The following is a 20486-nucleotide window of genomic DNA, read 5'->3' as shown; positions in this document are numbered from 1 at the left end:
AGCACAAACTGTCGCTATTAGCGACAGTTGTTTATTAAACCGTCGCTAATTTAAAAAATGCCACGGTTTTGCTTAACACCGTCGCTATATAATAGCGACGATTTTGCAAAATATATAGCGATGGTTTTAAAATCGTCGCACCGTCACTAAATATGGCAACAATTCAATAAAATCGTTGTTGTTTGTCAAAAAAACACGTCAATCGACAACGGTTTTCTAATAGACAAAGGTTTATAATAAACCGTTGTCTTTTACCCTAAAAAAACGCTAAAAAACAACAATTTTTAGAAAATCGTTGTCTTTGACCCCCAAAAGACAACGGTTTCCCTAAAAACCGTTGTCGTTTGCTTAAAAAAAACGAAATACGACAACGGTTTTTACTAAAACCATTGTTAAAAGTATACGAAAACGATTTTAGTGAAAAACCGTTGTCGTAGGTGTGTTGTTGAATGAGTTTTTCTTGTAGTGAATAATTGTTCTGGGAAAACAAATCTTTTTGTTACTTCTATCTAAGTGATCTAGCATTCTTAGAATCTTGTTTGCTGGTCTTAAATCATTCATTATCAAATTCTCTACCAACTGCACATTCAATTCTTGGACCTGATCTTTATTGTGGCCTTCTACAACATGTCATCTACATACAATAGCGAAATGATATAATAATCACCAGAACTCTTGAAATATGTACAAGGGTCTGGATTAAGTATGTTGTATCCAAGGCTCATGATATAGGAATCAAATAACTTGTACAAACACAATGGCGACTTTTTGAGACTGTTCAAAGATTTGTTCAAGCTCCAAAACCAAGTTCTTTTTGCCTTTTTCTGCACAACATTCTAACTGGAGCATATATATTTCTTCTTCAAGATCTCCATGAAAAAAAATGTTATTTTCACATCTAGTTATTCTAGATATAGGTCAAACACCTCATACAATGACAACACCATTTTGACTGTTGTAAGTCGAACAACGGGAGAAAATATCTCATTAAAGTCAATGCCTTCTTTCTGAGCATGTCATTTTACCACCAATCTAGCAAGATATAGCTCCACTTAGTTATTGCTATCACGCTTGATTTATAGACTCATATGTTACCAATGACTTTCTTTCTTCGTGGTAGTGCAACAAAATCCCATGTTTTATTTTTGTTTAATAATCCAATCTTTCTTGCGTTGCTGTCATCCCCAATGATATATCCTAGCTTTGAGTAGTCTCATGGAAACTTGATGGCTCACCATTATCTGATAATAGACAATATGCAATATTGCTTTCAATGTCATAATCTGAAAGCCAACCCGATCTCGAGTTGACTGCCTCACTTTGAAAATCTTATACTCGACAAGTTCTTGTTCCTCGTACTCTAACACTACTTCACAAGAAATTTGAACTTCATCTGTCTTATTTTCTACCTAAATTATAGTAGTTTCTGAATTTAGTGTGCTTTGTCTCCCTTTAAGCTATCTTGCTTGAAGATAACATCCTTGTTGATGACAAGATTGTGGACAGTACGATCCCACAAGCGAAACCCCTTTACTCCATCAGCATAAACCAGAAATATACATTTTCTAGATTTTGAATCCAACTTCAATCTTTCTTGATCATTGTACAGAATGTACACAAGGCTTCCAAATATATGAAAATGTGAATAATCAGCTGGCTTCCAAGTCCACATGTCCATCAAAGTCTTCAGATCAATTTCCACTTAAGGAGAATGATTGATTATATAACAAGATATTTTTACAACTTCTGTCCAAAATGAATTAGCTAGACCTGTAGTCCACAAAATGAATTAGCTAGACCTGTAGTCCACAACATAGCTCTTGTTCTGTCCAACAAGGTTACGTTCATCGGCTCTGCCACTCCATTATGTTGAGGTGTGTAAGCTGTCATGAACTATCTTTTGATACCCTCATATTGACAAAATGCATCAAATTTGTCAATGATACATTCTTCTCTATTTTCAGTCCCCAAACACTTGATTTTTTTTTCAGAATCAAGTTCAACGCTCAATTGAAATCCTTGAAGACCTGAAAAACATCTTATTTCTTTTTTGTTGGACACAACCAATATCTCCTTGAGAAATAATCAATGAACAAGGCAAAGTATCTCGCTCATTCTAGGGATACAACCGGTACTTGCCAAACATCAAAATGAATCAGCTCCAACATGCTTTTACTTTTGGTAATGGAAGTGTCAAATTTTAAACTGCGTTTTTATCGGTAACACAATGCTCACAAAAATGGTAGTCAATTTTATATGCCTTGGGAATGACTTTCGTTCAGAGAGAATTTTCAACCCTCGTTCTGATATATGCTCGAGCTTTCTATTCCATAACAGTGCTAATTATTCTCCTAAACCAATCAATGCAACAGCTAGTTCCGCCTCCTTGTGTATTTCTCCCAAAAGTACATATAGATTAACAATAACTTTTTCCGCCTTCATAACCCCAAGCGCGCCTTTCACATTTCATGATCTCATTCTCGATACTTGTTGGAACTTGATAAGTGCATTTTATGCACTTAAATTATCCTTATAATTCATATAGATTATTAGTTTTCTTGGGCAGAATTATGCGTTTTTGTTATTTTTGGTGTGCTTGCAGGAATCTAGGTAAGGCGACTACATGGGCGTGAAAAGGAACGAAAATGGCGCTTAGAAGAAGAAGTGTGACAAGCCCCCAGCTTTTATGGCAGCAAGACACGCGCATATGCGCGAGTCAAAGACGCGCATATGCGCGCAAGAAATAGGCGAGACACCAGAGAGGTTCGCGCATATGCGCCAGACAAGGCGCGCATATGCGCGCACGAAGAAATTTCCAATGCGCAAAACAGAAGACTCCGCGCATGTGCGCAGAGAAAGGGCGCGCATGTGCGCGTATAAGAAAAGTGCCCAACTCACAGAAAGACCCGCGCATATGCGCAAGTCTTGGCCGCGCATATGCGCGCGGCGCGATTTTCAGAATAAAATAGTTCAGTCGTGGACTTTGAAAGGAAGTCGGATTTTTTCTTGACACAGCCGACACATCACTCGAAAAAGCGGAGAGCAAAAGTGAGAGCACGGAAGACGGAACGCGAAAAACGGAGATAGAAGACGCTGAATCCGGACACGGAGACGCGCTTTCATCTTTCCTCAACACGTTTCTAATTCGGTTCTTCACTTTTACGTTTATAATGATTACAAACAGGTTTTGTATTGATTTAAATTCGATTATGAACTAATTTTATTTTCTAGAGATTGACGTAGTCTTGGTTGAACTTATGTTATTGACGTTTTGAATTTTCATTGAATTAATGCATCGTGTTTATTTGTGATTTCTTGTCGTTAATGCTTTTGAATTACTGGCCATAATTTGATTGATCAAATAATTAAGATCTAACACTCGGGAGAGGGGATTGAAATTAGGACAGTGAAAATCTCATCGTTAGACGTTTATGACGTGCAAAAGACGTGTAACTCTAACGAATCCATAAGAGAACATTGTTTGCATTTATTACGTGTTACGTGGTTTTGAATAGACATTAAAATCAGTAATAGGTAATACAGTTCTATTTATCACTTGAAAAAGTGAATATGAAATTGCGAGTTCTTGGTTAGTAAACATGATGCAATTTAATGATATGTTAGTCAATTTTTAATTTAGCATAGGGGAGACTAGACGAAATCATATCTCTAGATTGATCTACTCATTGAACTTCAACTGCGTGCTAAGAATTCTCTGATTCGTTATTTGTTTTGAATTGGTTATCAACTATCTATTTGAATTCTTTAAATAAAGTTGAACTATGTCAATTATGGTACTTAATATACAATTTTAAATAATTACTCTTCGTGGGATCGATATATGTACTCATACCAGTACTAAAACTTGACACCGTACACTTGCAGTAGTGAAAATACGCAACAGAACTTTTTCAAGTTCGCAATCTTGATTTTGATAATAACAAAACTTGTTAATTATGTTACTAATAATCTACCTTAGTGTGCAGCATCTAGGATCACTCACGAGACGTTTACATCGCAAACCAAAGACCCAACTGATCGCACAAAATGAATCAGTCTAACTGATTACGTCAATTGAGCAGTTCAGCTGATTGTCCAGTTGATAAGTGATTCAGCAGGAGAACCTCAGAAGCCTGGCCAGTCGAAGGAGTGTTCAACTGATGAAGAAACCCAGCTGATCAGTCCAATTGAACAAAAGTGAAATCAGTTCAACTGACGAGTCAACTGATTTCACTAGCCCAACTGAAAGATCAGTTCAATTGACCAGTTCGAAGCATCAGTCAGAATCTTTTAGTTATGGATGAAGACAAACTCTCTCAGGTGGAATCCAACTGTACGTAAAGGTACAAAGCCATTATCCAGTCAAAGGACAATAATGGACGTTGCATCAGAGCATTAAAGACAAAACGTTTCAGAAGGGCAGTCGAAAAGTCGAAACACAAAGTCCAAGAAACGAATTCAAGATGCAACGGATACAACCAATGAGTCTCACTGTATGATCAGTTTTCCCGCCTATATAAAGAGGAGATCAGTGAAGACTCAATATAAGAAAAAAATAACAAGAAGAAGAATAAGAAGTGAAAAAGCTCTTAAGCATATACGAGAGAAAAGAAAGGGCACGCACATTGCAAATCAGCTTTCAGAAGCAATCAGCCCAGAGGGAACTCTTCACAGTAGAAGCTTATTTCCTCAGTGTGTGAGAACACCCTTATTCAGTTCTCACACACAAACACTCATTCACTCAAATACAGTCTTGCACAAAGACGTTAAACTTGTGTATGTAGTCTTTCTCACATAGACATTAAAGAAGTGTTGACTGGAAGGTGCTGCCTTCAGTCTAGTCTAGGAGTTTAGTTTAGGCAGTGGATAAGTCCTAGTTGAGTGGGTTTGTACAAGTGTTTCTATAAATCAAAGTCTTCTAGTGGATCCTACCCGAGCCGGTAGAATGGGTGACGTTGGAGCAGTTGAAATCTCCGAACATCCATAAACATATCTTGTGTATTTAACTGTTTAACTATTGTTTTCAAACTGTTTGGATTAGTTAGAGTATCCGTCAGTTCAGTTGTCACCATAACTGAACTGATGAATGCAAAAACTAATTTGTCCCTTTTCGGTTATTCAGTTTACATAAGATAAAATGTTTTTTAATACAACAGTCTTCTTCACGAAGGATTACTTTGAGTTTCTTCCACTTGGTTTTTAACCAAACTTGATTTAATTCATCGGTGTTAATGCTCTTGGAACACGAGCTATTGCAGCTCATTGGAGAATATTTTGTTTGAAGCATCCCAAAGATGCCGAACAAACGATCCTTCAATACTGGTCTTGCACCTGATATCATCCAATAGCCCCAAAGACAAAAGATTCTTCGTTAGTCCCTTCTCATGTCGTACCTCCTGTATGGTGCGAAATGATACCATCAAACATTTTTATTTTGATGGTACCAACCCCGGTGATTTCCAAGGCATGATCATTTCCCATGAATACAGATCCCCATGAGACTAGTTCATACTGATCGAGTCATTCTCTCTGAGACATCATGTGCCAAGTCGCTCATGAATTTAAAATCCACGTTTCACGAACTTTGTGTCTGTTTTCTACAATTGTTGCTGCTTCGCTAAATAATATTTAGCGCCGCCTAAGGTACTGGCCACATTTCTTTGAGAACCCTTCTAGATACTCGTACATTCTTTCTTGAAATTACCTTTACTGTCACATTTAAAGCAGCAGATATTTTTCTTCTTACTTGTCAAATTTATCTTCCTCGCCTTTGGCTCCCAGTGAACTCATGGTCCATAAATCTTTCTCTTATCAATGGTAAATCATTTGCTTGCTTTAAAGTTACCAACCTATCTTCTTTATTTTGCATTAGCTTTCTTCTCCGAGAAACTCAATTAAAACATCATTGAATTTTAGAGAGCTCATAAGGATATTGTTAGTTAAGTTTATGATCATAAGGATTCCGCCATCCGAAGAGTATAAAGCATTCTCTTTAAGAAAATCTTGTTGTGTAGTGACTTGACCTCGTAAATTTTTGTCAGAGTATCACATATATCTTTTGTCGTTTTTATCTCAGAGAAACTTGGTAGTATTTCGTTTGCTATGGCCAAGTGTAAATTGACAACAACATTATCATTAATCACATTCCACTTTCCATCGTCCGTAATTTCTCTCGGTATATCTCCAATAACCTCCAAGTCTCATTTCTTAAAACCGCTTGTATCTATATTTTCTATAGCATAAAATTGTTTCCAATGATCTTTGTTATATCGTATATGCCTGTCATTTTGTCTACAACAATTTAGTAGATTTAACAAAATAATATCTCCTTAATAAAAAATCTCAAAAAAAAATTCTGATGTGGAAAATCATTCAAGGCTGAAATCACATAGCATAATCATAATTTTAAAAAATTTAAACGAAGGCTCTGATACTACTTTTTGATCCCAAATGCTACATATCGAGATATACACAAGAAAATAAAGAATAAAATTACACACCGAGATTTACGTGGAAAACCCTAAAAATAATTAGCGAAAAACCACAGATAAGATGAAAAAATTCCACTATATTAATTTATGGGTTACAACAGCTCACTATGTTTCCAAAGAGAAACAAAATTCTCTTAATACAGGAGAAAATAAACTCAAAAATATTATAAAACTCAAGAATATGATGAATTGTTTGAGAATGAGATGATCTGAAGTACAACATAAAACACTTTTTATAGGTGCATGACTCTGTGTGAACGAACGAAAATTTGTGTGTTTCTCTTCAATCAATAGATAGCCAAGTTCGACAATCAATCTTCCACCAATCTCATAATTAATGAGTTCTCATTTTGTCTTACCAACTTGCTCACAATACTTTAATAGTTTAACTCCACTTTAGAAAACAATAAAAATTCTTATTCCATAAAGTTAAAACACGAAGAAAATGTTTGCAGAACGCATATTATAGAAAATCTTCAGTAGAAGTATTCATTTTTTTATCAGATCTTCAGCTAATAGTTTCAGAAGTGCTATTATATTTAAATATTTAAAAATACAGATTTCGTATACACTAGTAATTTTTTTTAACTAGTATTTTTTTATGTTATATGATTTTTGTGAAGTCATGGTCAAACGCTTACCACGTTGTAACCCAAATTTTTTATTACATACAACAACTCAAATTTACATTTTGATTGCTCTCCCACCAGAGAAAATTATTATACCCAACAAAAAACATTATAGATTATATGAAATTAAGAACTTTAAGTAGGATATTATTTTGTTATTTTAAAATTTATGCTAGTTTATAATAATTTTGTTTTTTGTTGTTTTTCGTTCATTAAGCATAATGTGGTCATTTCTGCATCTACGATAGAAGTACAAATATATATGAGGAGAATATAAATAAGTTGATGCAGCAAGATAACAAGCACGATTACCACTATCAGCCAATCAAACGGGTGGAGCCAGGATTTGAAAGTATCTGACACTTGCTGCGTCCTGTATTAGACAATAATATGATGAGCATTCAGTTAAAACCAACCAAACTTTCTAAAATCAAATTTACCGAACTTTACTTTCGAAAAACCAATTGACCGAATTTTACTATGTAAACCTAACAAACTAAAACTGAAAAATCAGTTATTTTGGTCGATAACCGAATTAACCAAACTTTTATAATTTTTTTAAAAAAACAATTTTTAATTAAATAATATAATATAAAAATTGAATTAAATAAATTTAAATTTTACTTATTAAAATATATATATTTTAAGTCTAATTTTGTGGTCCCATAAATTTTATTATAAATTTGTAATATTTATATTCTTATAAACTTTATTAGAAAATGTAATAATATTAAATTTTTTTTATAAAAATTCTATATGTTCGATTAACAAAAATTTTATAATAAAAATTGAAATCTAACGTAACAAACCAATATTTCTAAAAATTATAACCGAATTTTCAAATAAATCATACCTGTTTTTCAAATTAATTCACTTATGTCGGTTATTTTGGTCGAAGCTCACCCCTACGAAAAGCAAGGGGCGGGTCTTCCCCATCCCCGCCCCAATCCCCCTTTTTTTATAATCGGGGATTCCCATTTAATCTCCGTGGAGATTAAGTCCCTATCGAACTCTCATATTCAGTTATATCTAATTAACCTGAAAATTCTCATCTCGACTTTGCGGACATTAAAGCTCCATCCTGATCCTCGCTTCAAATAATCTAGAAATAGTAATGAGATGAGCCGGATTTGTCGTCATCATACCCGACCTAACGTGAATTAAATCACTATCATTATCACAGCTTTAAATATTGGCTGAAGTAAGCAAAAAAATTCTTCAAATTCACTGTAAAAAAACATTGATAAAATAATCTAAGTACATTTATAAATATTAAAAATACTTAAACAATACAAACTTTTATAATTCATGATTTTAATAAATAAAAAAGATGAAACCACATGATTATCATGAGGTGACTAGTTAGATAATGAATGAGATTTGAATGTGATGAATTTGAATTTTATTTTTTGTTAATTATTAGGAAAAATCATAGTTATTAGTAGTATTAATGATATTATTATCGCGGGCCTCGGGACAAGTTCGAGGATGGGGATGAGGTGAGCCGGATTTTTCGTCATCAAACGTGAATTAAATCACAATAATTATCATCGCTTCAAATATCGATTGAATTAAACAAAAAAAACTCTTCAAATTCACTTAAAACAACATTGATACAATAATCTAATTACATATATAAATATTAAAATTACTTAAACAATAAAAACTTTTGTAATTTATGATTTTAATAAATAAAAAAGATGAAACCAAATAATTATCACAAGGTGACTAGTTGGATCATGAATGAGATTTGAATGTTATGAATTTAAATTTTTTTTGTTAACTATTAGGAAAAATCATTATTAATAGTAGTATTAAATTTTTTTTTAATGAACTAATTCATTGAAAAAGGTAAAAATGTAGCAGTACAGATATACTGGGCATCCCCAGGAGATAGTATACCAACATACAATACATAACCGCCTACTCAATGTTCTTAAGAAAATATATCAATCATATTCGGTACACATCTGTAGGTGTGAATATGGATTTTTCTAATGGTATCTTCAATCTTCGGTTTTTCTCCCTCAAAAATCACTCGATTCCTTAAGTTCCAAACATTGTATACCGTGGCTGCAAGGGCTGTGACTCTCATTTTGTCTAAAGTAGACTTACCTCTGTACGTTTCTCTAAACGCTTTGAGGACAGAGGTTGGCGTGGCCATGATCTTCTTCATATCTAACCAATATCGAACCACATCCCAGATTTTCTTTGAAATACGACATTTGAAGAAAAGATGTGAGTTTGATTCATCAACTTCATTGCACAGCATACATATCTTGTCTTCCACAAATCCCATTCGGTCACGCGTTAGAAGTTTTTGATGGGCTAGCAACCATAAAATGATACGGTGCTTTGGCAAGATGCAATGCCGAGACAAGATGATCTTCCAAGGCCACTTCCCTTTAGATTGCACGAAGTATTCATATGCCCTAGACATACCATGATGTGAAGCAAACCAATAACATATTTTATGTTGGGCTATTTCCTTTGTACCGAAACCACCTATGAGCAAGTCACGGAGATGGAGCAGTTTTTTGAGTAGTGGCGAGTCTTGTTTATGCACCTCCCAACTCCAAATGTCACTTGAACTGCGATAGAAGTGTTGAACCCATTTAATCCAGAGGCTATCTTTCTTGAGGTAGATTTTCCACAGCGTTTTTGCAAGTAAAGCTTTGTTCCACGCCTTGAGATCCTTAAGACCCAATCCTCCATCCTCCAAAGGCTTGCAAACGGAAGTCCATGCAATAGGCGGGTGCTTTGTTGGCCAAACAAACTTCCGGCAAATTGATTGAATGGAGTCAATCACACAGGACGGAACATGTAGTATGGATAGCCAGAAACATTCCACTCCTTGAACCACTGATCGAATTAGTTCTATTTTCCCTGCATAAGATAAAGAGTTCCTGGGCCAAGCATTAATTCTCCTCGCAATTCTGTCAACAAGAATGCTATAATCTGCTGCTTTGAGTCGTGCACCCCCCAATGGAACCCCTAGATATCTGAATGGAAATGACCAATCAGCAAATCCAGTTATCATCAATATCTCCCTTCTCACGCTATCAGCCATACTAGCCGTATAAATATTGGATTTTAGTGCATTAATTCTGAGGCCAGCCATATCCCCAAACTGATCCAAGCAATGCATGATCATAGAGACACTAGACACGTCACCATGAGATAATAATAGCAAGTCATCAGCATATGCCAAGTGCGTGATATTGACGGCGGCACATTTCGGGTGGAACCTGAAAGGCGGAGTTCTGGACATACGGTGCAACGATCTTGATAAAACCTCGAGGCACAAAGTGAACAACAATGGTGACAATGGGTCTCCCTGTCTCAACCCACGTTTACCCTCAAAAAAACCATACATCTGACCATTTACAACAATCGAGTATGACGTGGTAGTGACACACTCCATAATCCACTTAATGAATAATGTAGGGAAGTTAAGAGAGGAAAGTACCTCCCATAGAAAGTCCCAATCAACCGTGTCATATGCTTTGCGTAAATCAACTTTCAACATGCAACGAGGAGTTCCTCTTTTCCTAGCATACTTCCTCAGTAGTTCTTGTGCAAGGTGGATATTGTCCACAATTGATCGATCTTTAATGAAAGCTGTTTGGGCGTCATCAACAATTTCTCCCATAAAAGCAGTCAACCTGTTGACAAGAATTTTGGAAATAATTTTGTAAAATACCGTACAGCAGGAGATTGGGCGGTAATCATTAACCGTTGATGCATTTGATGTCTTGGGCACTAGTGCGATAGTAGCATGGTTCCACTGTCGCAGCATTCTTCCTTTTTGAAAAAATTCAAACACTGCTGCACATACGTCAGATTTGATAATGTTCCAAGCACTTTAGAAGAACAGTGCTCCAAATCCATCCGGCCCAGGAGCTTTGTCATTGTCGATATCAAGCAATGCTCTATCAATCTCATCAACCGTAACCAGCTTAGTGAATGAGTTCCAATCCCTTTCCTTGACACACGGTCCTTGTCGAAACAGATCATGGTCAATTGGAGCTGTACTTAATTTTTTACCGAATAGATCAGAGTAAAAATGAATAAAACATTGAGCTATTTCCTTCAAATCAGTAACAATATTCCCCTCGCTATTTTTGATAGCCAAGATAGCATTCCTTTTGTTGTTTCTCTTGATCAAATCATGGAAGAACTTAGTACACCTATCTCATTGTTTCAAGTAATTGATCTTTGTCTTTTGAGCGATGAATAATCTTTCAGCCTCCATGACAATTTCAGTTTTCCGCTTTAATTGTTTATATTCATCTAGTATAGTACCTGTGTGAAGCATGTTCCTTTGCAACTCCTCTAATCTCCTCTTAACAGCAGCTGCACGAGAAGAAATGTTGCCAAAGTGTTGTCTATTGAGCGTTTGCAATGGTTTTTTCAAACCTTTGAAGAGCTGCTTAGGTCGATATTGACAAGTGCCATATCCCTCAAATCTCCAACGGTCTAAAACCAAATCCAAAAACTTGTCGCTCAATGTCCACAAGTTGAAAAACTTGAAAGCCTTCGGTTTCTGCTTTTGATCCTCGAGTAATGATACTATAGAGACAGTGTGATCCGACAGACAACCCCGGGCTTGAAATTCAGTATGTCCATTTAGATTCGAAGACAGCCATGCCTGATTAACCAAGACACGATCCAACTTGCTGCACACCTTGGGGCTCATCCACGTGTAGAAGCAACCCGAGAATTTTAAATCCAACAAGTCTAATATAGCCACACAATCCACAAAATCTTTGGTTTCATAGTTCTTCACTTTCAGACCCCCTTGCTTCTCATCCGGTGTTAACACATTATTGAAATCACCCAATAGAATCCAAGGTGAAGAGCAATTTGCACCAAATCGTATCAGATCATTCCACAGCAATCTCCTTTGCACAATCGTGTTAAAACCATAAATAAACGAGATACAAAATTCTTTTTGTGTCATTAAACATTTAACTCGTGCATACAGTACTTGATCTGTCAAACAAATGGTAGTAAGATCCACCCGAGTAGGATTCCACAATACAAAAATTCGGCCTTTGTTGCTCATGTCAAAGTTATGAGTAGCTTTCATACCTGGAAATCGAATACACAAAAGATTCTGAAGGGCTTTATCATCAAACTTAGATTCAAGAATACCAATAACATCAATATGTTGCGTGCCCACAAGAGTTTGGACACCCCTTTGCTTTAGAGGTTTGTCAAAACCTCTAATGTTCCAACAGACTAGCTTCATTGGAAACTGGAGGCAATTTCAGGTTGCCGCCCCTTCTTTTGGTTCCCAAAATGCATTCCTGAACTACCATCATTCGGCATATACTCAGTAGTATCACACGAACTTAAAACTTCCATGCTTTCAAAGAACACTGCCCGCTGTTTCATAGCTGCTTGTTGCTCAGCATTCGATTTCTTATTATTTTGTTTTTTCTTATTCTTCTTGTTCTCCTCCTTATTGGACACCACTTCAAATCCATCATCATTAGCTGGTGAAAGACTGGAAGTAGCAGGTACTGTTTCATTAGCATTAGTCATAGGCTTCTTTCCTTTATCATTAGCAGTAATCACCTTTGTGGTTGGGGGATCATGAACTGGACTTTCTGCCTTCCTGTCATTGGGTTCAGTGATGTTTCCTTCTCTCATACAACTCGGAGAAGCACTTTTGTTCAATTTAATGTTGGTACCTACAGATTGCGAGGGGTGTCTTGGAGGAGCATGTTTATAGCTCCTGCCCACTCTCGAGCGTCCCCTAGATGTGCTTGTTCTCCACGCAATGCTTCTACATCTGTTGCGTTTGTTGTTATTTGCCACACCATTTTCAGTATCTGCACCCTCTGTTACCACAACATTCAATTTCCTGATACACTTACTCACATTATGTCCAGCCCGATGACAGTTCTCACATATTGGGATGTCGTGTTCATATTCAAATGTAATATTGATATCCCCAATTGGTAGCTCGACTTGTACCTCTGTGATCTTGGGTTTTGAAGTTTCTATCTCTACCAACACTCTTGCATATTTGATTCTCTTCCTGTCATGAGTAAGCATATCCATATGGATAGGATTGCCTACTTTTGACGCTAGTTTGCTCAAAATGTTGTGATTCCAACAATCCGGTGGAAGTCCATGAATTTGAACCCACGAAGGGATTGAGTTCATTTCTTCCTCCCTGAAACGAAAGTACCTTGGCATTTCTTTGAGGAATAAGTGAAACACAAATACCATATACGAACTGCCACTTAGTACACGTTCTTTCGCTTCTTCATTTGGGAAGGTGAAAACAATCCATGCTTTCAAAGAACACTGCCCGCTTCGTTTGGAAATGTATTTCCTTTCCCCATCTTCGTACCAAATCAAATAAAGCCGCAGTAGGTGGTTTCCCATTCATAACATATCATAGCAGACAAATCCCATAAGTTTTCTCAACCGAGTCAATGTCTTCTTCTCCAAATTTAAGCTTGGTTGAACCTGTATCCACAAATTCCAATTTGTAATTGCTGTTAGCCATTCTGTTGTTCTTGAAAAGACTTGCATATGATGCCCGAGTTCTCCTATTGTCCAAACCATGATTGCTCTTATGAGAGTTGTTAAGTGTTTGGTCCATAGTAGGTGCAGAGTTTGGTGCCAATCGATCAGCACAGTTACTATTGTTACCCTGCAAGTTCTGATTCTCGTTCGTCTGCTCGAAATTCATGCTTATAACAGTAGCAGAGGTATTCGGTTGCACCTCCGTAGCAACTTGTTCAATACCCACGGTGCTCATTGTGGCAATGTCACAAACACTTATACTGCAGAAACCAGGTCTTTGCACTTTCAACAACCGAGATGAGAACGATATTCAGCAATCAGAAAGTACAGGTAATTGAAATGGTAAGAAGAGTAAAGCAAGGAACGATCAACAAATCAGTAGCAAAGACGAAAACTCAAGTACTCGAAATCCAGCGTAAAAGCGCGCCACTCCTTGCATTGTAGTGAGAAGGGAGAGTTTCTCTCTCTGAGTGGCCCGCTTCCTTGAATGCTCTTTTATATGTATCGTCTATTTCTTGATAATATGTTTAAATTTTTAATAGTAGTATCAATGATATTATTATTGTGGGCTTTGGGACGAGTTCGAGGATGGAGATAACATTCTTATATTCGTCTATAATATGCTTCAAGGATTTGAAAGATTCCCAAACCCACCCAATTTCGGACTTTCTCTGCAGGAAATATTATCATCCCTACTCACACACCTAGACTATAATTGATGTCTGCTTCTTACTCACCGATGTCTGCTCTTTTTATTTAAAAAATAACTTGATATTTTTTCCTTTGTTCTCTGAGTTTCATAACTTAAAAAATCCAACCATCCCAAAAAATTCTAACAAAGAATTATTTTCCAAATATCATAATTATTCAATTTTCAGATATTCTAACTATAAAAATCACAATAAAAGCTCAATAATAAGTGTAAATAAATAATTCTCATATATTTCAATGAATTGCTTATTTTTTCCAAATTCACAGCAATAAATTTTTTGGGTAAAATATAAAATCAAAAATTCATATATCACAATTAAATATTCGATATATTTTTAGAGTAATCTAATTTTCCTGCAAAGTCACATAATTTCATATTCTACGACAATAAATAATATAATAGGCAAGAATGAAATGTGATTTGTGAGGTTGTCCACTTTTTAATTTTTTAATACGAGATAGAAAAAATAGAAAATAAAATTACTAATTATTTTTTGAAAAAAATATATATAAGGTTGGAGCCCACTCCGTCCCTGGGCAATCAACCTTGGTTCTAACAATGCCTATCGAGTTCGATTTCAAACTATATGTACTAAATTTAAGTTAAAAATTCGGGATTCGAGTCAATCTATATATATATATATATATAAAAGCAGAGTTGTTGCTAAATTTATTAAGTTCCCGCCTAAATGACATTCTAAAAAAAGAAATAAACGAAAAATGTGGTAATATATATTATAATAAATGTCTACATATATTTAATTCATTATTAAAAACTGTATATTAATGTCTGTGTGTATAACTGCTTGAAATTGAATCTATCATAAGAATTACTAACCAAATCAAATTACATTTCAAATTTCAAATCCAGAAATTAAATTTCATACTGGGAATTATAAACCAAATTCAAATTGTTATTCAAAATTTAAGTATGATTTCTGAAAATTTGAAATATGTTTAAAAAATTGTGCTCCGTTGAAATCATTTTATTAATTTAAAATTAATGTCACGTATATATAGATGTAAGGTTATTATAATTAAAAATTTTCATATATAGTTTAGATCAACTAATTTTTAATTTGATTTTATTTTTGAGATCTAATATATTTATTTTAATGATAGTATAAAATTATTTTTCTCTTCAATATATTAACTTTAATCTTAGACCAACAATTCTCGAATTATTATAGATGATTAAAAAATAATTGTATGTCGATTTAGTATAAACTACCATTTATTTATTTTTTTATTCATGCAAAATAATATAAAGAAGGAAAAATTGTTAATTAACATATTTAGAATTAAAATATATGTATGGAATTTGACATACTCAACAGACAAATTTTGTTAGTTAAATTACTTCAAAGCCAAAATTGATTATGAAGTTGTATAGTAGGCTATTGTTAATAATCCATGTTAAATAAATGTATATTAAATATCAATTACTATTTTTTTTATACTTGAATACATTTATCTTGTAAGTTATCATTATGAATGTTTCTTTTAGAATTAGTTCCATTTATTTTAATTATTTTTTGTTGTAAATATTTAAATAGAAAATATGGATTTGAGAGCCAGAGTATCTCAACAATTTAGTTTCATGGTTCAGTCAAGATGCTGATTCCAACATCAATATATACGTTAAGTGATATTACAAGGGATATGATTTCTTTTAATTGAATAAAGTACTTTATCTCCAACATAGATCATTCTAATAAATTATGCAATGACACTAGATTGATCGTGACAAGGCTCGGAAACCATGTTTTGGAAGGAAAAATTTTTACTGGAAGTAATGCAGGTCATAAAGTGCTTATTCCAAGAATGTCATTGATGTCTTCTGATCTAAGGCTTCCTTTTAAATTTCAACGAAGACAGTTCAGTTTTCTTTGATTTTATCATATGCAATGATAATCAACAAAAGTTAGGGGCAATCATTGTCTCATGTAGGACTTTTTTTTAAGAACCCTGTTTTTAGTCATGGTCAGTTGTACGTTGTTGTATCCAGAGTTACGAATCCTAAGAGTCTAAAAATTTTGATATATGATAGTGATAGCAACCCGAAAAATTCAACAATAAATGTTGTATTTAAGGAAGTTTTCAAAATTTGTAATTTGTTTTTGTTTTCTAATTGTATGATTTATAATCCATTTAGTTTATTTGTATTTTAATTTAAATTATTTATTGAAATTAAAACCACATTAAAAGTTTATATTATGTTCATTTTCTAAATTTATATGTTAATACAATATAATTGATAAACACATTATGTCATTCATTGTCTAATACAAGCGTGATATTAATTTTCAGCCGAAATACAAAAATGACTCTTTTATTCAATGTTTCATTGTTAAGATCTATATGTATATGAAAACAATAAACATTTCACTTTGATAAAAAGTCACGTTATAGAGAAAGTAAAAAAATTATGCATACATACTAATTTTAATAATCGATTAGATAAAATAATAGTTCGTGCATTGCACGTGTGAAAAAATAGTTTAAATTAAAATTCGAGTTCAAACATCATAAAAATGAATAATTTTTTACTTAATTGATTGTGAGTCCATTGATATCCTCAAAGGAAGGTTAGAAATTACCATAATAGAAACTTTTGAAAATATATATCATGTTATACTAGACGTGACAATAATATTGGGAAGATTGATTTTCATTTTAACAACCAAATTAATTTGAATAATTTTTAATTAATTTTTACTGATTTAATTTTTTGATGGTCTTATGGCATCATTTATAGGGGCATGCAGAAGGTTTTGATGAATAATTTTGAAGGTAATTTTTTTTTCCAAATTGTATTTGTGTTTTTAAAAAATATAAGTTTTGGGTTTAACGTGTATGAGTGAGAGTAGTACTGTGATGAGTAACTCCTAGAAAGTTCTTGTGCGTCAAATTGTTGACGTTGTACTGCTTGATCTGGTTGGATAGGTGGGTCGTAAAAGTGTGACACCAGATCTTAATGGGTAATATTGTATCTGCTGGGGACATGATCGACAGTAGGGAAATGATAAGACTGATCTCTAGGATATATGAAACAACACCAGCAGATAGACACGTACCTCCCCGGACTCATGAACCTAACAGCCATGCCTATTAGCACCTAATTAGGTGCACTCTACGCGGTAACAATGAAAATAAAATTGTGCATTAGCTAACAACTATAATTTTTTGACCTAGTGGTAACATTTGAATTTAACAATAAGTCTAGTGGTGGTTACTACAAATTATATATACATATAATAAAAATGATCAGATTATTCTATGCTACATTTGGAATATTTCTTCCTCTATAATGTGGTCAAATATTAAGTCTTTGGATCATCAACATGTATATCAAATTTTATAAAAATGTGAAGGACCCACATGATTTAATAATATTAAAATAAGGAGAGAAACACTCTTGATGTAGCATAGACTAACCTCTGATGTGCATATATAGAATCTGTTGGGGATCGATGTAGAGTTTAGAGGGGGGGTGAATAAACTCTTTTCCTTTGATGATAAATTTTTTTCAAAGGGTGCTAGAATCCATGTTAGAGATTGTAGCTGTTCTTGTTCGAGTGTAATTCCAGTAGATCACTAAAATAAGTGCGGAAACGATCCAATAGAGTAGGGTGAAAAACAGTAACAGCAGTAGGTAATAGAACAGTAGTTGTTTCTGGAAGTTCGAAGATAAAATCTTCTACGTCTCCCCTTCTTCTGTTTCCAAAAGGTATCACTAAAAGACTTTGGATTTTATAGTACAACGCTTGTACACACCCACTTCAGCAGGGCTTATCTTTTGCCTACTGAAACTCTTAGTAACTCAACACGAAATGATTCAATACAACAAAGTTCTGGAAAAGACTCTTTTCCAGTTTACAAACTCTTCTTCGAAATATGGTAAAGTGTTTTGCTTGAAGAGATGAAGAAACAGCAGTACAAAATGATCTCCAAAGATCAGATGTAATATGAAGCGTGTACTGCTTTCTGTAAGTTTGAGCTTTAGAAGATGATGATTGATTCGCGGTTGCTCAAAGTAATGTTGGATAGATAAAAATAGTCAGCAATCATCTCTAAATGGTTTTGATCCATATATATAGATAACTTGAATCCAACGTCTATAATCAAAACGGCTCCTTTGATTCCTGAAAGAAACAACTTTATTCCTTAAATGGATCCTGCAAAAGGCTTTCAACACAATCAGTCTTGTTACTTACCAAAATGGGTAAAGCGAATTAAATGACTTAGAACAACATTTAATGGTGCAATAAATACTTGTACTCGATAACGGTAACATATAAGACTACTTCCGTTAGGATAGAAGACGTCAAGTTATCTGAATTCCAGACTAGGTTCTGCTTCTGGTTATCTAAGTTCTGAAAACTTAGTCCTGCTTTTATATTGTCTACTGATTTTTAACTAACAGTCTGCTGGTTTTGATTCTTTTTGCCACAATTAATTTCAGTCTAACAATTTCCCCCTTTGTGGTGATGCCAAAACCTGGATGTTAGCAAGGATAGATAATTAAAATATAAAACAACAAAATATATTAAGAGACTTAAACAACAAAGGTTTTAGTGATCAGTGCCAATGTCCCTGAAAATAATTTCAACATCCTGATCATCAGTATTTAGATCTCTTCTGGCAGAGGATTCTGCCAAGTCTCCAGTTCGTCTATCTTCTGGTTGTCTTCCTTCTGGTAGTGTCTCTTCCCCCTTTTTGGCATCAGCAGCCATGACTTGAGCAATCAAGTAATCCATGCGCTCAGAGAGATTCAGAACTCCATTGTTGAGCATCTCCAGATATGGTGTATGATGAGATACCCGTTCACTTAGAGCATTGAGAGATTGAGATTGAGACTCAATCTTGGCATCTATTAACTCCACGGTAGTAGAAACGGAACGAATAGCATCGTCATGATCGGTGAGTCGTTGGAGAATGTCAGTTTGTCTGAGCATTAGATTGCCTTGGCTTCTGGAAACAGCCTGTCTAAAAACAACTATCTCAGCATGAATTTTGTTAACATGTTCCGCCGTGCGAAATATCTCTTTAGAGATGCGGTCTCTGAAAAATGTAGAGCCACTCACTTCTGCGGTATGTTCACGCGATTTTGTTTTACCATCTCCGATAGATTGTTGAGATTTCTTTGCAGAGCTTCTATCTCAAATTCTATGTTAAAGATTTCTGGTTCCGGAGATGGAGTCCTGGTGAGCATACGCTGCTTGATTTCAGCAACATGGGCAGCTGAGTGAGTGACAGATACAACCAATGCAGTAGAAGTTGTAAGCGGAGGTAAAGCAGTAGAAGGATCTGCAACTAGCATAGCAGTAGAAGAACCAGGTTCAGAAGAACTTGCTTCTAGAGCAGTAGAGAGATTAGATTATGTGTTGCAACAGTTTCCTCAGCAGCAGATGGAGCAGGAGAGGTGACTGCAATAGCAGGAGAGTGCTCAGCAGCAATGATGTTGACAACAGATTGGTCAATAACAGAAGAAGGTTCAGAAAGTGTGCTTTCTACTGTTGTCACAACTTCGATTTGTTCCATCTGTTCGACGGGTTGAATTGGATCATTCAAAATTGCGACCATCTCCTCTTGATGTTCAGTGGAGAAAATCTCCAAATTTGGCAGGGAGGGAGATTGGGCAACATGCGATTCTTCCGCTGGTTGATTTGTTGATTGGACTACTGGTTGAAATGATTTATCAGCTGGAATGAAGTCTGGTACCGCAGAATCTTCTCGAGTGATAGATTGAATAACTTCATCTACTGATGCCAATTCACGAACAGAGATAAGAGAGGAGGACTGAGTAGGTACCTTGGGAGATGCAGGAGTACTGGAAACCTTAGCTTCTGCAGGAGCTATAGTTCTTTCCTCAACTGGCTTAGTCTGATCAAAATCTGGAATAAGACCTACTGAATATGGCTCAGACTCTCGAAAATTCTGTTCTTGAGCAAGAAGTTGCTCATCCATGATTCTCAAATGCTCAGTCAATATAAGAATAAAGTTTTGATCTTGAGCAGCGGTGGGAATCAATGCATCAAAATTAGACTTAAGAGTCTTTAATACTGATTCCAGCTTCTTACGTTTAATTTGCTCAAGAATAAAACTG

General features: G+C 34.9%; 1 pseudogene; it reads right to left on the bottom strand.

Moving 5' to 3' along the window:
- The window catches only part of LOC142550013 (uncharacterized), a 41790-nt pseudogene extending 29416 nt beyond the window's left edge, over window positions 1-12374 (bottom strand).
- Between the last annotated feature and the right edge of the window lie 8112 nt (window positions 12375-20486).

Source organism: Primulina tabacum, chromosome 6, assembly GCF_025594145.1.
Source record: "Primulina tabacum isolate GXHZ01 chromosome 6, ASM2559414v2, whole genome shotgun sequence".
Classification (NCBI taxonomy): Eukaryota; Viridiplantae; Streptophyta; class Magnoliopsida; order Lamiales; family Gesneriaceae; genus Primulina; species Primulina tabacum.
This window is presented reverse-complemented; position numbering and strand designations above follow the sequence as displayed.